Here is a 16095-nt window from a genome sequence, read left to right as displayed (position 1 = left end):
ATGGTCTATGGATTTAATTGTTTAATAACTGGGTTAATTTCTGCATATTGTATTGCACAAATAGGTCTCACTCATTTTCCACCTCCCTGTTATCAGATTACAGGAATTAGGAAGGAGGAAGAAAAAAAAAGAAAATTCAACTTAATACACCCCTATTCATTTTTGTAATGATATTGTTAAGAAACCACCGCAGTACTTTGAAGTGAATGCTGACATTCTAAATGTGTAAATACCAGAGTGTAAAAGAAGTAAGAATAATTCCTCACCTCATTAACTTCCATGAGAGCTGTATGTAGGGTGATTCTCATTGCTGCTTCTGGGCTTGATTTTGTGCCAAAAGGGATGGACTCGTAGTCTCAAAAAGGGAAAGATCTGGAGAGGCACCCTTCTAACAGCCTCTGTCCCAGGAGGTAGGCTAAGGATTTTAAAAAATTTGTTACTGTGAACATAGATTTACATGCTTCATTTCTTTTCCTTGTTTTAATCTCTAATTATGCCCAATGGGTTGTAAGGAAATGGCAAAGAGTAGTACTATGGAGAAAGAAGCACATTTTATTCTTTCTGATGCTTACTTTATTTTTTTTTCCTTCTTGAGTTTGCTGAGACTCTGGAAGGATAGGAACCACAGAAATAGCTAGAGGCAAAACAAACACCCAATTCCCTTTTATTGAGGCTCAAACTGGTAAAAGTTCCCCCAGTTTTAGGGATATTGTTTAGAGCAAAGCTAGAAGAACACATCTGAGTTCTTAATTTTCTACCATGTGAATTTTTCAAATCCTTTCCATTGGGGAAATAGTGTTTGTGTCCTAATTGTTAGGACCTTCCCTCTTCTGAAATAACTGAACACATACTCTGTAATTGTTCTATTGGGAGGGTACATTTGTGAGCATAATATGTCCTCCCAGTAGAATGTAAGCTTCTTGAGGGCAGGCACATGTGATTTCTGTCTTTATGTCTCTAGTCCCTAAAACAGTGCTTTGGAGATAATGAGCACTAAGTTTCCCTTTATTGGATCAATAGCATTGTCTGTATAATATTATCTGACATTTCTGCTGGAAAAGACTCCAAGGGTTTAACAAAAACTAGTTACAGTATTTTATAGCTTTCCTAGAACAATAAACATAACAGAAGATGTTATTACATTTAACCTGCTGCTTAAACACGACTCCATTTCTACCCTAAACCCAACCAACATACCCTATGGCCAACCCATTTTATTTCCCTGTTTTAAAATCTTGTTTAAATGTTTTTAAAGGAGATCCTCTGAGCAAACTTGTTTTTGTAACTCTAAAGGTCATTTCAGAATTCAGTTGTGTATCTGAAACAAATTATCCCATGTGCTGTAGTTGTTAAGGGACTATTCATTTAATGCAAATTCGGAGCAGTGCAAACTCTTACTTCAAAGGGTAAAGAGCCAAAGTTGATAGAAGGAAAAATTACTCCCTTTTGCTTAGATGGAAGTAAAGACTGGCAAGTTTTCTCCATGATGAATTCAGAAGGTCACCACAATGCTTTTCCCCCTCTTCAATTGCTTGAAAATCAAAATATCACATTTTCGTGTATTTTATGTTTTAGATATTTTAAATTATATATATATATATATATACATATACATATATATGTATATGTTATATATACATATACATATATATTATATATATATATGAGATGAGGTGTATGAATGAATGAATGAGAATGAGATCCTTTCTGTTCAAAGATACAGGTTAGGAAGCAAAAGAATTCACTAACCCCAAGTTCTGTGTCAAAAGTAGGAGGTTTGTTTTACACTAAGAGGTTTTTCCCTTAGTGGGCCTATTCTATCAATGTAAAAAATCTGCCAGAAATGTTTGGCAAAAGACCTATTTTATGGGTAAGTCTGGGGGAGGTTTGATAATCTGACCAGGATTTCTCAATTGAATGTGAAGTTTTTTCTTAGGATGTGACTTCCTATAAGATCAATAGGAGTTTGATTTGCCCTTGAATGGCACTGCTTATCTCCCTCTGAGAGGATGTGAGACCATTTGGAGCCTGGGTTCTTGCAGATCAAAAGGGGACCTGGTTTTTATGATTTTACACAATTTTTAGAGTTCACTTGGGTTATTTTCAGGGATTATTTTACACAAATTTTACAGAGTTCACTCTCATCATATATATATATATATATATATATATATATATATATATATTTAAAGTTTACAAAATACTTTAATTTTTGCAGAGCTCTCTAGTAGAGATTCAATGACCACTTATCAAAAATACTACAGAGAGGATTTCCATTTAGGTACAAAGAACTCCCGTATCTTTGTCATGAAAACCCATAAATGGGGTCATGAAAACCCCTCAGACATGACTGAAATGACATAACAACAGCAGCAAACATTAGTCTAACTTCCCTTAAAGCCCTTTCCAGTTCAGGTTCGATATTTCTATGAAGAAAGACCTAAAAGAAGTAGAAATTGGATTGTGGACTCCACTGGTAGTACAAATATTCAGGTCACTGCAGTCACAGACCCATCCCTACAGATACAGGATCCAGGGTTCTGTCCTCAGCTGAGTTGTACAAAATTTTTATGTTTGATTTGGATGATGCTACAAAAGGCAAGCATATCAAATATTCAGTTCATGGGTAGAATAATGAATTGGGTGACAAGAGGAATTCAAAAAGATCTTGACAGTCTGGAAGAAAGACTGAAATGGCATTTGTCCCTATTACATTTTTATCTTGTTAAGTCACTTAGTTAAGTTCATTAAAATCAACTCTCTTTGTAGCATGAATGCAAGCATAGCCTGACAGCTATTTGTGTTAAAAAATACTTTGGGTTTGAAGTTGACTTCAAGGTCAGCATGAGTCAACAATGCTGTATGGTTGCCAAAAACACTAATGAAATCTCAGACACATATTAATAGATGGAGAAAGTCTAGAACCTGGGAGGGAATAAGCAATCCTCGGAGCCCTTCAATGGAGTTGTGGAATCAGGGACATTGGCAAATTTAATTATGTCCAAAAGAAGTGATAAGGAGTTTCAAAACCACACCAGACAAGCAACAACCAAAGATCTTGGGTGGTGAAATATGAAAAAAAAATGATCTTTCTCCCCAACCAGTCCCCCCTTCCAAAGTTCCCTATTTCTTTGGAAGTCTTTTATCTCCTAGGTTTATAATCTTGCCATTATCTTCATCCCACATATCTAATCAGTTGCCGAATCATACTATTTCTATATCCACAACATTTCTCATTTCCAAGTTTTTCTCTCAGATCACATAGCTGTCATTCTAATGCCTGGTGCTACTTCTGAATTCCTGGACTTAGTCACCATTCCTCAGCTGCTGTCTTACCCTAGAGTATCCCAAAAGGCCTGAGGCCTTCTCCCTCTGGTCATCCATCTCCCTCTGAATCAGCTTTACCTTGGACCATGCCTTTTCCATGCTACAATGACTTTTTACAAGGGTCTCCATTTTGTGGAGCAACACAAGCTGGCTCTCTTACTTCTGACTCTCTAGATTTGAGATCCCTACATGGGATTTTCTACCCTACAAGGAACTTTCCTCACCTCATTTCAGCTCCCTTTTGTCCATTATCTTCTTTTATTAGAATGTAAGCTCCTCTAGGGCAGGGTTGCTATTATTGAGCTGTTTCAGTCATATCTGAGGCATTGTGTATTTTTCCAGCTCTTTTTATAGATGAGGAACTGAGTCCAACAGGGTTACTTGACTTGCCCAGTGTTAAACAGTGAGAAAGTGTTTGAGGCTAGATTTGAACTCAGGAAGACTCATCTTCCTGACCTCAGGTTTGGCATTCCATCTCCTCTGCCACCTCATTGACCTGTAATATGCCAGTAATTTTGTCTCTAAGACAGAGGTTCTTAACCCTTTTTGGTATCAGGAACTCTTTTGAAAGTCTGGTGAACCCTATTGAGATCTTCTGGAAATAATTGATTAAAAGCATTTGATTAAACTGATAAAATACATTAAAAACCATTTATATTGAAAAGAGTTATCAACATATGTATCTGCATCTGTCTCTGTCTGTCTCTGTCAGTGTCTATCTCTGTCTCTCTGTCTCTATCGGTGTCTCTCTGTCTCTTTATCTCTGTCTCTCTCCTTTTCTTTCTCTCTGTCTTTCCTTTTCTCGGTGTGTGTCTCTCCCATCATCTTAATCATTTCTGTCATCTTTCTCACTTCCAAGTTCAAAAATCCACATTAAAAACCCCCATTAATGTTATTTTGTATTGTTCATTGTAGGTATTTTGTTTATTTCTCTACAGATCCATGATGTTTTCCCCAATTAGAATATAAACTCCTTGAAGGCATAAATTGTCTTAATTATCTCTTAGTATTCCTCACAAGTAACAAAATACCTCGTGTATAATAGATGTTTAATAAATGCTTATTGATTGGCAAGCGAAGCAGCAATAATAGAGTAGAAAATGGGGGCAATAATCTTTATTATCTTGCTTATCTCACAGGACTGTGCTAAAAATCAAATGAAATAATCAATGAAAAAGAACTTTGTACAAACAAAAAACATCATCTCTATACAGTAAGTAATCGATATAAGGGGATAGATCTAATTTACAGATGGCATGCTTATATATTCTATTGTACATATAATCTATCATGTACTTCATATGGTCTGCCTTTGTTGATCAAGCCATATCCTAGGTGTATTTTCTCACTTACAGTGCTCCCCCATGCCCCAATTCAGGTGGTATCTTCCCGGGTACTTGGACTCTATTAATCCAGTTAGTTCCTTCAGGGCAGACTGCCAGGCAGGATGGCAGAATGAGTTCTCAAATTGAAAATCAAGAGCTCTTACCTGAATTGTATCTAAGCTCTTTAACTCAAACCTTGCAGGCTATCATGGGACGCCATAGGTGAATACTTCTGCCTTACCTTGAGCCTTACCTTACCTTCCCCATTTATCCAAATCTTCCATCTCCTTTCAAGTCTAGCTCATATTTTACCTTTTTTCTTTAACAGCCCCAACTGTGATGGACATTTTTATCTTTTGAACTTGTTGCATAATGATATCCTAGGATTTCAGATCAAGACAGGTCTTTGGAGATAATTTATTCCAGCTCTCTTAAATTATAAGAGATGTAAAGTTATTTGTCTACCATCACACAGCTAATTATTAAAAAATCCCAACAATTTATTAAAAACAAACCAAACTTAACAGAAGAGCATGGACTAGAATCCAGATATCTCCCAGTGCACAGTCCTTTTCTCATTTTTCCATTTGTGTCTTTCTGAGCACTGATGGTCACTAGCACTTATTGGTTAACTAGCACACTGTCTGCTATAATTAATTAATTTTAAGCACCTCCAGGGAAGTCACTTTAGCTCATGCTTTTCCCTAGCCCCCAAAATACTTTTTAATGGGCAGTCAATTAGCATTGATTAGTTGATCATTTATAGACAGATCAATAAAGCTTAATATAGGACCCTTTTGGCAAGGAGGCAGGACTTGTAATAATATATACTGAATCTTATCACAAATGCACTCTGCTAACACTGAATCAGGAGTGGCCATACTCTATCTCACTACACTTGATGTTCCATTATTGAAACACAAATTTTACTAATCATCTTACTTAAGCCTCTCCAACATTTGGTGTGACCTCTAGAATTTCTGCAGAATAGGGGGAAAGATAATTTTGTGGTTTGCCTTAGTTTCCCCAATCATTAGCATATAATAAAAATGGGGATGGAGGATGGACCTATGGTTTCACTGGCATAGAGGGAACTCTGGAATGAGAACATTCCCTCTACCAAAGCAAGTCTGTATGTTCTCTGTGGTATATATTCATAGACAACTTCCTATAGCACTGAGCAGTTAAAACACTTGCCTAGAGTTGTCCAATGGGTTTGTGTCAGAAGTGGGACTCGAATCCAAATCATATTGAGTTGAGGCCAATTCTCTTTCCTCTACTCCACGATCACTTTTAGTAGGCACCTTATGAATAATTTAATAAAAGCACATAGCAGGTGCTTAATAAATAATGCTTAATCCTAGTTCTACTACTTAGCACTTTTGTGACTTTGGAGGATTTACTTTGCCTCTCCAGGACTCAGTTTCTTCCTCTGTAAAAAGTAGAATGTGGAGCAGCTAGGTGGCACAGAGAATAGAGCACCAGCCCAGAATTCAGGAGGACCTGAATTCAAATGTGGCCTCAGATTACTTAACACTTCCAGGCTGTGTGATCCTGGGCAAGTCACTTAACCCCAATTGCCTCAGCAAAATAAATAAATGATGAAAATCAAGATGTCTTCAAAAAGCAGAATGTTGTCTTAGATGATCTCCGAATCCCAAGATTGTGCAAGACACCTGTAGGGCTGTGGCTGAGAGTGTTTATCGGTCTATAAGAAAATGGCCATTTGGAGACTTGAGACAAATCTCTCTCCTACACATTTCCCACTTTTTGAAAGGAAACATAACCCACCTTGGGTAGACCAGGCCCATAGGAAATGTCAGCTCCAGCCCTCTGACATTTCCATCAATGAAATCACTTACAGCATGACTCAGAAGAAGTCTTTCTGAAAATATATCTTGGCATCAACAATGGGAATGTCAGATTTCTGGGACGTGCCACGTGGGCATGGTTTATGTCTCACTGTTTGCAAAACACTGCCTGAGAGAGAACACAACCAAACAAGATTTGCTCAGCCCGAGAGTCTGGGCGAAGACGGTGGGGGAAGGGAGTTGTGGTAAAGTTTCAGACATGGCTCCCAGGTTGCAAGTGACCAGAGGGAATCCTGATGCAGAACCCATACCACAAGCCTGGCAGGACAAGGGAGGACCGGCTCTTCAGACAAATTTGTGTTCATCAGACAAAAACAATTAGCTCAGCAAATCTAGGTTCTTGGCGTTTTCCTTGTTTATTCTGGGTAGAATTTTCTTCCACAGGCTGAAGGAAGGTAAGAAGAGGAAGAAATGGGGAAAATGTTGTTGTCATTTTCCTGACCCTGTCAAACTGGTTTTAGAGGAAATAAGAAATGTGGGTCTGAATTAGCTGATGTCACTGATTTTCTATTCCAGGGGAAGGGCAATACATGACATTAAAGACTGATAATGATACCTTATTATTATATGTACAATAAAATAATAATAAAGATCAATAATCCCTGGAGGGAACAGAAAAACAGAAAAAGATTTAAAATGGGGAAAGTGAGAGTTACTGAGAGCAGCTCTGTTTCATTACCCCAGTTAGTTGAAAGTTGAAAGAAAGAAAAATCTAAAGAAAGGCCAAGAATTGATTTTAGGAATAGATTCCAGACTTTTTAAAGCCTCTTAGTTGTCAAATATTGAATGGCAAATACAATGAGTTGGTAGAAGAGAGTTTGTGTTCTAAAACAAAGTATCAACATAAAGACAGAAGAAAAATCCAACAAGACCTATCTTCAACAAGCTTATACTATATGGATGTTTTGGTGGTCTTCAAGATATAGTTAGTACAAAGCTATTCATGACATTGGCTGTCTCCTCTATACTGTCCTACTGGTGGAAGTGGGGTACAAAGTCCAAGATAGAGGAAACTATGAAACAATAGATTGTTATTGGTCTTGTTTTTAGGAAGGCTTAAATTCCCATTGTTGCCCCTGACATATTAATCGTGTGACTCTGGGAAAGTGGTTCATCTATCCAATTTCCTCATCTATAAAATGAAGGGGTTAGACAATGGTCTCTAAATTCTCTTCCAGTCCGAAATACATGACCCATGCCTCTTTGAGGAAGGTTGGTTGGGTACTAATAACTGGAGATGAATGAGTTGAATCTTGCTGTTGTTGGTCAGAATGATTCCTTATGCTTTAGGCCAAAAAAAAAAGGAAGTCAGTTGCAGAATTGCATGGGGTCCTGAAGCATGATGGAAATTGGGAGAGAAAGGAACAAATTATATAAATATCCATGATTTGCTGTGTGTTCCTTATGTGTTTCGCATTTTCTGAAATAAAGGGAGAAGGATAGAGAACAAGTAACTATTAAGCACTTCCTATGTTCCTGGCCTTATACTGTCCTTTATAAATACCTCATTTGAGATATTTTTTCTCTTGTTCTCAATAAATCAATTTCTCTTGAATCTTTGGATGGAAGAGAGGGACTCTTACTCCAATCAATAAAGCTATAGGCACAAAAAATAGTCAAATTAAAATTTGAGATTCTTCAAAGGAAAACTTTGGATGAGAACAAAATAAATATGTTATATATATATATATATATATATATATATATATATATATATATATAGATGTGTGTGTGTGTATGTGTGTGTATTGTATTCTATTTCTATTTATTTTGTCAAATGTTTCCCAATTACATTTTTTATTAGAGCTTTTAATTTACAAAACATATGCATGGGTAATTTTTCAACATTGACCCTTGCAAAGCCTTCTGTTCCAAATTATCTTCTCCTTTCCCCCACCCTCTCCCCTGGATAGCAGGTAGTCCAATACATGTTAAATGGGTTAAAATACATGTTAAATCCAATATATGTATACATATTTATACAGTTCTCTTGCTCCACAAGAGAAATCAGATCAAGAAGGAAAAAAAATTGGGAAAGAAAACAAAATGCAAGCAAACAACAACAGAAAGAGTAAGAATGCTGTGTTGTGGTCCACACTCAGGCCCCTCAGTCCTCTCTCTGGGTATAGATGGCTCTCTTCATCACTGAACAGTGGAATTGGTTTGAATCATCTCATTGTTGAAGAGAGCCATGCCCATCGGAATTGATCATCCTATAATCTTGTTGTTGGTTCTGCTCATTTCACTTAGCATCAGTTCATCCCAATTACATTTAATCTGATGCTATACTCATTGAGGAGTTTGGGGCCAGGAGCCTATTTTTACTTAGGACAACTCTCAAAACTCTAACTTAAAGTCCATCTGCATTGACAGAAGGAGTGTCTTAACCTATGTGTTCCCTCTACCCAAGAAGTTACATTACTTCCCAGCCCTTTCTTTTTCAAATACATCCCTCCTTTCTTACCAGCAAAGCAGTCTTTGTAATACATAATGTAATGTGGTGTAATGTCATATAGCATAGAATGACATAATATGATATATGCTATTAATATATGACATGATATAATCTATATGATATATGACATATAATTTAACAACTTGATGTGTGATGCAATGCAGTACAATGTTTTATGGGTAACTAGGTGGTGCCATAGTTCACACAAAGCAGGGCTTACAGTCAGAAGGCTCATCTTCTTGAGTTCAAATACCATCTAGGACACTTACTAGCTGTATGATCCTGGGCAAATATGTTATTTAACTCTGTTTGTCTCCGTTCTTCATCTGTATAGTGGACTAGAAAAATGAAATTGCAAATTGCGCTATCTTTGCAAAAAATACAAATGGGTTCATGAAGAGTCAGACATGATTGAACAGCAAACAATATATTATAATATAACAAGATAATCTAATAATATATTTTTCTTCTTAAATAAAATTATAAAAAGCAGAAAAGCAAAACTAACCAAGACAGCAACCTATTCTGAAAATACATCTGTTGGTCCATACTTACAATCCCTACCTCTGCAAAGACGAGAGGAAGGTAGATTTCTCCCCTCTTCTCTGGGCTGAAGCCCAGGCTTTATAAATTATACAAAATATTGCATTGTGATTATTTAATTCGGAGTTAAAGCACAAGAGATGAGAAGATGAAATCTGTTCTCCCAACAAACACCTTAGTTCTTCCCAAGTGCAGGTGAGGCTCCTTATTCCTTACCAGGCTCTATAGAACAGACCCATTGAGGCTTCCTTACTATTTTAATGTCAGCCTTTTCCCAGTTCTGTCACTTGAATGATTAGAGTCTTGGGGAGTAAATAGGCCTGAGAACAAGCCAACAAAAGATGAAAAGACCTCATTGAGCCTTTACCCTTCTCCACCTTAAGCAGCAAGAAATTGTCAGGGCCACACTGGGCAGAAGCCCTGCCGCGGCTCCCCTCCTGAGTCAGGCCATGTAGGAACATTGCCCTGCCACTTTCTGGCAGCTGAACTGGGTCAATCAACAGCAGCTATCTGAGCTTCTTAGTAGCTCTTGCCTTGGGCAAGTTATCAGAGGAACGCTTTCCACCTGAAGGATATGTGTGGAGCAGAGCAGGTCCTCAGCAGCCCGGTTTATCAATAACTCCTGCACAAAAGTACAGCCCAAATTTGACCTTAAACAACATCTGGACAGCAGAAGGGCCAGGACTTAGTCTTTGGCATCCAATTTAAGACCAATCTACTGCAGGCAGCTATATTTTGCACCACACTTATTATGAACAAGAAACTGTGGCATTGTACAGGAACCCCAATCAATACTTTTGACCTGGCTTTTTTGAACCAATACTCAGAATGAGACTTTGTAGAAGTCTTGGTCAATCCATCCATAGTTAAGAAAATAAAAGCAACTGGATTCTGTTAAGGCACCAGGAGATCTAACCTCTGGATTAGAACATAGCTGAAAAAAGAGAGCACCCCAAAATGGGACTTAGGTGATTTAGCTCTTAGTACAAGTTCCACCACTAATGCCATCCCTCCATAGACATATAATCATATGATACAGTATAATTCTTTTTATTACATCAGAAGTATTCTTTTTCCTAGGATTTTTCTGAGCTTTTTATCAGTCAAGGTGGCAGGGACCTAAGATTAACTACCCAATAGGAGGTCTTCTAGTCTTTATCTGAAGATCTTCAGTGATGGGGAATTCATTACCTTTGAAAGCAGCCCATTCTTTTTAAAGGAGTTCTTCCTTATATTGTCTGATTTAACCTAGTTATCCCAGTCCATGCCCTGCTCCTGCTTAGATCTTCTATGGCTAAATCAATCCTAATCCCTCTCCTACCTGACATCCCTTCAAATATTAGGAAGTTAGTCATCATAACATACATAAGTGTTCTCGTCTTCAAGCTAAACATCCCCAGTTCTTCCACCTGACTCTCCTGTGGCCGGAATCCAAGGCTCTCCTCCACTCTGCTTTCCTTCCCCTACCTGTTCTATGCCTGACCTGTTGGTATCATTTGTAAAATGTGGTCCCTAAAATGGAACACGATATTACAAACATAGTCTGATCAGAACAAAGACATCAGAATTGCCCTCCTGATCTGGGTCACTACTCCTTTGTAAATTCAATCCAAATTCACATTGAGTTTGGTTGCATATTCAGCTTGCTGTCCACTGATAACCTAAGCTCTTCTTCATATGAATAATTTGTTCCAGCCCTTCCTGTCTCATTTTACAATTCTAAAATTGATTTTAGAACCCGAGTTTAAACTTGACTTTTTAGGCCTGTTAAGTTTCAACTGGAAAAGTAGCATGACAGTGCATTGAAAGTCAGCCTCAAAGTCAGAAGACTGAGGTTCAATTCCTGATTTAGACAAATGCAAGCTGAATGATTGTAGGCAAGTTTCTTAACCCTCTGGCCCTAAACGCTTCTCCAAGACTAGAATTTGCAGAGTAGGTGCAGCTCTTCATTAGTAGGGGAAATTTCCTTAATACCAGTTCCCCCACACCAATATAATTATGTATCCACTCTTAAAAACAAAACAAAAATATATGATTAGATTCAGGTAGGTATTCAGATTAATATTAATTAACCTGTTAATATCGTTTAGTCTTCTGAATCTGCCAGTTTGGTATTCATAATCCCTTTCAATTTTCTATGATTGACAAATTTGCTAAATAACATCATCATCTTCATTCAAGTCATGGATATAAATGACAGGTCCCTGTGCTATTCCCTTGGAGCTCTTTTCCCAAGAGGAAATAGCATCATAGGTCCAAAATGAACAGGGACTTCCAAGGCCATCTATTTCATCCTTTGAGGTCGAGGAAACCAAGATACTGAGAAGTTAAGAGTTTTCATCAAGGTCCCATAATAATCACCGGAAACAGGGTTTGAACCTAAGTCTTTGGATGTATCATGTAGCATCCTTTCCATTATACCCAACTTTCTAGTTACTAAGGAATATTTTGGTTTTGTGATTGGTAAGTGAGCATATAGAAAGTGCTTACTGTATGTCAGTCATTATATTAAATATTAAGAACAACAACAAAAAAAGCTAAACAAAATCCCTGCCCTTAAGTAGGTTACATCTGAATAGGGGAAACAATAAGAAAATGATTACGTACCTACAAATTACACAAAGCAGTGATGTGCTGAAAAATGTTTAACAACCAGCTGTCTCCCTCCAAAATGTACATTTTTAAGTTAATCTTGCAGTATTAAAATTTTCTTAAGTCTAGAGAGTTGACAACACAGTAAATCAAGCCACGATTTAGAATGTTTTCCAATTTCTGAGATGCAAATGCTCCCAGTGAAAATTAACAATCAGTTTTCTCTGTCTGGCTCTAGCACACATCTGCAAAGTGATCTCAAAGGGAAAATAGTAGCAGCTAGAGGAAAAGGTGAATGTCTCTCCTGGAACAGTGGGATTTGAGTTGAATTGTGCAGGAAACCACTGAATGTATGAAGTGAAGCTGAGGAGGAAGAGCATTTTAGAGAGGGGCCGAGAAGTCCGGGAGCATCATATATAAATAATAAGCAAGCAGATGAGTACAGCTGGACTGTAAAATGCATGAAAGAGAATAAACTACAAGAGATCTGAAAAAGGAGGGAGAAGCCAGGTGCTTAAGCACTTTATATGCCAAAGAGAGGATTGTGTATTTGATAATGGAGGGACTAGAAAGTCAGTGGAATTTATTGAAATGGATGGAGATAAATTAGTCAGACTGAATCAATTTTACAGCTGTACAGAGAATGGACTGGAGAAAAGCAGTAGCACTTAGGTGAGAGACACTCAAGCTTATAGTAGAATGTGATCTTTTGAGTAGAGAGAAGGGGATCAATAAAAGAGATGTTTTTGAACTAGAAACAAGATTTGGCAACTGATTAAATATGTGAAGTGAGTGAGAGTGAGAAGTGAGGAGTGGAAGATGACATTGAGATAACAAGTCTAGTTGTTGGGGAGAATGATGTTGCACTAGACAGCAATAATAAAGTCTGAGTGATGTAATAATTTGGGAAGGAGGATGACAAGTTGTATTTTTGGCATATTGATTGAGTTTCAGATGCTGAATGGAAAATCCAAAAAACAGTTAGTTGGTGATGTGGGACTGAAGCTCAGGACAAAGATGAAGTCTGAGTATGTAGATTTGGTAATCACATGCAGATATGATAAATGAATCCACAGGAAGTGCTGAGATACTGAAGTGATGCTTTCCCTCTGTACACAGAGGGAAAAGAGAAGAGTATCCAATATAGAGCCTGGGGTGAGGATGGGGTTATATATTATTAGTGGAAGTGATCCAGATGAAGATCTAGCAAAAGAGAATGAGAATGGTCAGATGAGGAGGAGAACTGGGAGAGAGCAGTATCATGAAGACCTCAAGAGGAAAGAATATCAAAGTAAAATGTGAAAGGTGGCAAAGAGGGCAAGAAGAATGAGGACTGACGCAAACTCCTTGCGTTTGGCTATTAAAATATCAATGGTAGCACTGGAGGGAACAATTTTATTTGATCATCATCAAAGCCAGATTATAAAGACTCTACTTCAAGAGGAGATGGAGCAGAATCTTGTGTAGATAGTGTGAGACTCCTTTCTCAAGGAGTTAGTTTGAGAAAAGGAGGAGAAATAGAGCGTATCTGCAAGTGGGCATGGGCAGTTTAATTGATTTTTTTAAGTATGGAGAAAGGAAGCTAGTAGATGAATATTGAAAATTAGTGAGAGAGTGGGGATGAAAATCTGTTGGACAAAATGGAGTGGGATGGGATCAAGGTGCATGAATGAGTAGCTGGACTTGGCAAGGAGAAGTGCTACCTCTTCAAAGTTATATAGAAGTGAAAGATATAGTAGGAGATCGAGTCTTTTGAGTGATGGGAGATGAAGAAGAGAAAAAAATAGGAGTTCTGAATGTATCATCTCAAATTATTTTCAGTGATATAAGAGGCAAGATCCTAAAATGAAAAGCTAGAGGGAAGGTTGCAGATGGAAGATAACAAGATTTACTATAGTCATTGTAGTGAGTGAAATCAATAAGGGTGGGAAGCTAGGTGGCGTAATGGACAGAGCACTGGACTTGGAATCATGATAGACCTAAGTCAAATTCTGCCTCAAAACACTTCCTAGCTAAGTTGAATCACTCAACTTGTCTCAGCCTCAGTTTCCTAAGCTGTAAATTTAGAATCATAGATATTCCTTTCACAGTATTATTATAAGTATCAAATGAAATAACATGTAGAACACTTTGAAAAAAAATATTACATAAGTGCAGAATATTCTTTTCATTTCTCTTCCTTGACTAAACTAGCATAGGAAAAAAATACTTTGAAGGAAGGCTGTTTAAGACTTGTATCCCACAGCATCTAGCACAGGGCCTTGCACATAACAGGTATTCAATACATCCTTGTTGATTTGCTCTGATGAGAGAAAGGAGTACATTTTCAGGTCATTTCTCTCCACTATCGACCCAGGAGCTGACGCGAGACAAGGCTTTCTCTTTTCCTTACTCTCTGGACACAGAATAAGCATCAAATTTAGTGCTGCTCTTCCCCATAACATGGCAGGACGTATTTGGATTGAAACTGAGAAAGCGTGATGGGAAAAGGATGGAGAAAATAAACCATAATGTTCTGAATCACCCCACTGTGTCTTCACTGAGCTCACTCCTGCTGCTTTTTGATGGAGAGCTGGCTCCTCAGCTGCTCATCCCTTTTTAAAATACCGTTTGAACTATCTTTGGTCCTAACAATCAGACACACTAATCTTTTAGGAGATGGGGCTACAGACAAAGGGAGTGACAATCCTGCCTTCTAGTAGTTTTCAATCAGAGTGGAAAAATGTTTGCACAAACAGGTGTTATACAAAAGAAACTCTGATCAAGAAATAAGATAGTACAAGAAACATTGCCCCTGGAGTCAGTGGATCTGAGTTCAAATCCTATCTCTGTCCCAATTTTCCTGGGCTTGTTTTTTTTTTTAAACTGTAAAATGAAATGGTCACACCAGATGGCCTCTGACACTGACCTCTGATCCGATGAAAAGGAATCAAGAAGCAACTTATCAAATGCTTACTCTATGCAGGGCAGCTAGTGATATGGTTGATAGATCACTGAACCTGGAATCAAGAAGACTCATCCTTTTGAATTCCAATCTGGCCTCAGATACATACTAGCTGTGTGATCCTTGACAAGTTATTTAACTTCCTTCGCCTCATTTTCCTCATCTGTAAAATGAGCTGGAGAAAGAAATGACCAACCACTCCAGCATCTGCGCAAGAAAACCAAAGATCGAGTCACAATGAGTCAAACAATAATATTATATGCCAGGTACAGTGTTACAGTCTGGGAAAATAAAGGTAAGCCAAAAAAAAAAAAAAAAAAAAAAAGGAGAGAGTCCCTGCTTACATTCTAGGAGAGCTTATATTCTAAGGGGGAAAGGAAATTTGAAAAGGGATTGGGGTGGGGAGTAATGGACAAGGTACTTGGATGACGGCCTCTTGGAGAGAGTCAGGATTGAAACCTGGAGAAGAATAAAGTCATGACTGAACTATCTGTCTTCACTAAATTGGCAGCTCTGACAGGAGCTAGTCAAGAAGTGGAAACTCTGCAAGGTTGGAGTGTACTGCAGAGGGTGTGAGTGCAAAGGCTTGAATTTGAATTCCTGTCTTGGACTGAGCAGGACTCAAAAAGTACTCTGGTTTTATGAGAGTTCTCTTCTCTTTTGACCTTCTTCAATGGGCAGAGAAGAAATTTCTGGTCAGCTGTGGAAGAAACAAAATATCTTACCAAGAACTCCACTGACTCACTGATGAATGCAGGAAAGATTTATTTTATGCTCTTGCAAGAATGGATACCTAGGGGAGTAGACACACCTTTGAAACTCCAAAGGCAGCATTTTATTTCCTATCTTGAAGCACAAGTTCCTCCCCTGATTCTTCATTAATTAGATGGTATAAGAAGTCACATAATCTGAATCTCCACCACTCATTACATAACCCAAAGGAGCTTCCATTCTGGAAGGGGGAAGGTAATAGAGGAGGGCTAAGGACAAAGAACGCAAGATTCTTTTTAAATCTCAGTCTACCTCCCCTGATTACAA

This window comes from Sarcophilus harrisii, chromosome 5 (genome assembly GCF_902635505.1).
Source record: "Sarcophilus harrisii chromosome 5, mSarHar1.11, whole genome shotgun sequence".
NCBI lineage: Eukaryota > Metazoa > Chordata > Mammalia > Dasyuromorphia > Dasyuridae > Sarcophilus > Sarcophilus harrisii.
Note: the sequence above shows the minus strand (reverse complement) of the source record.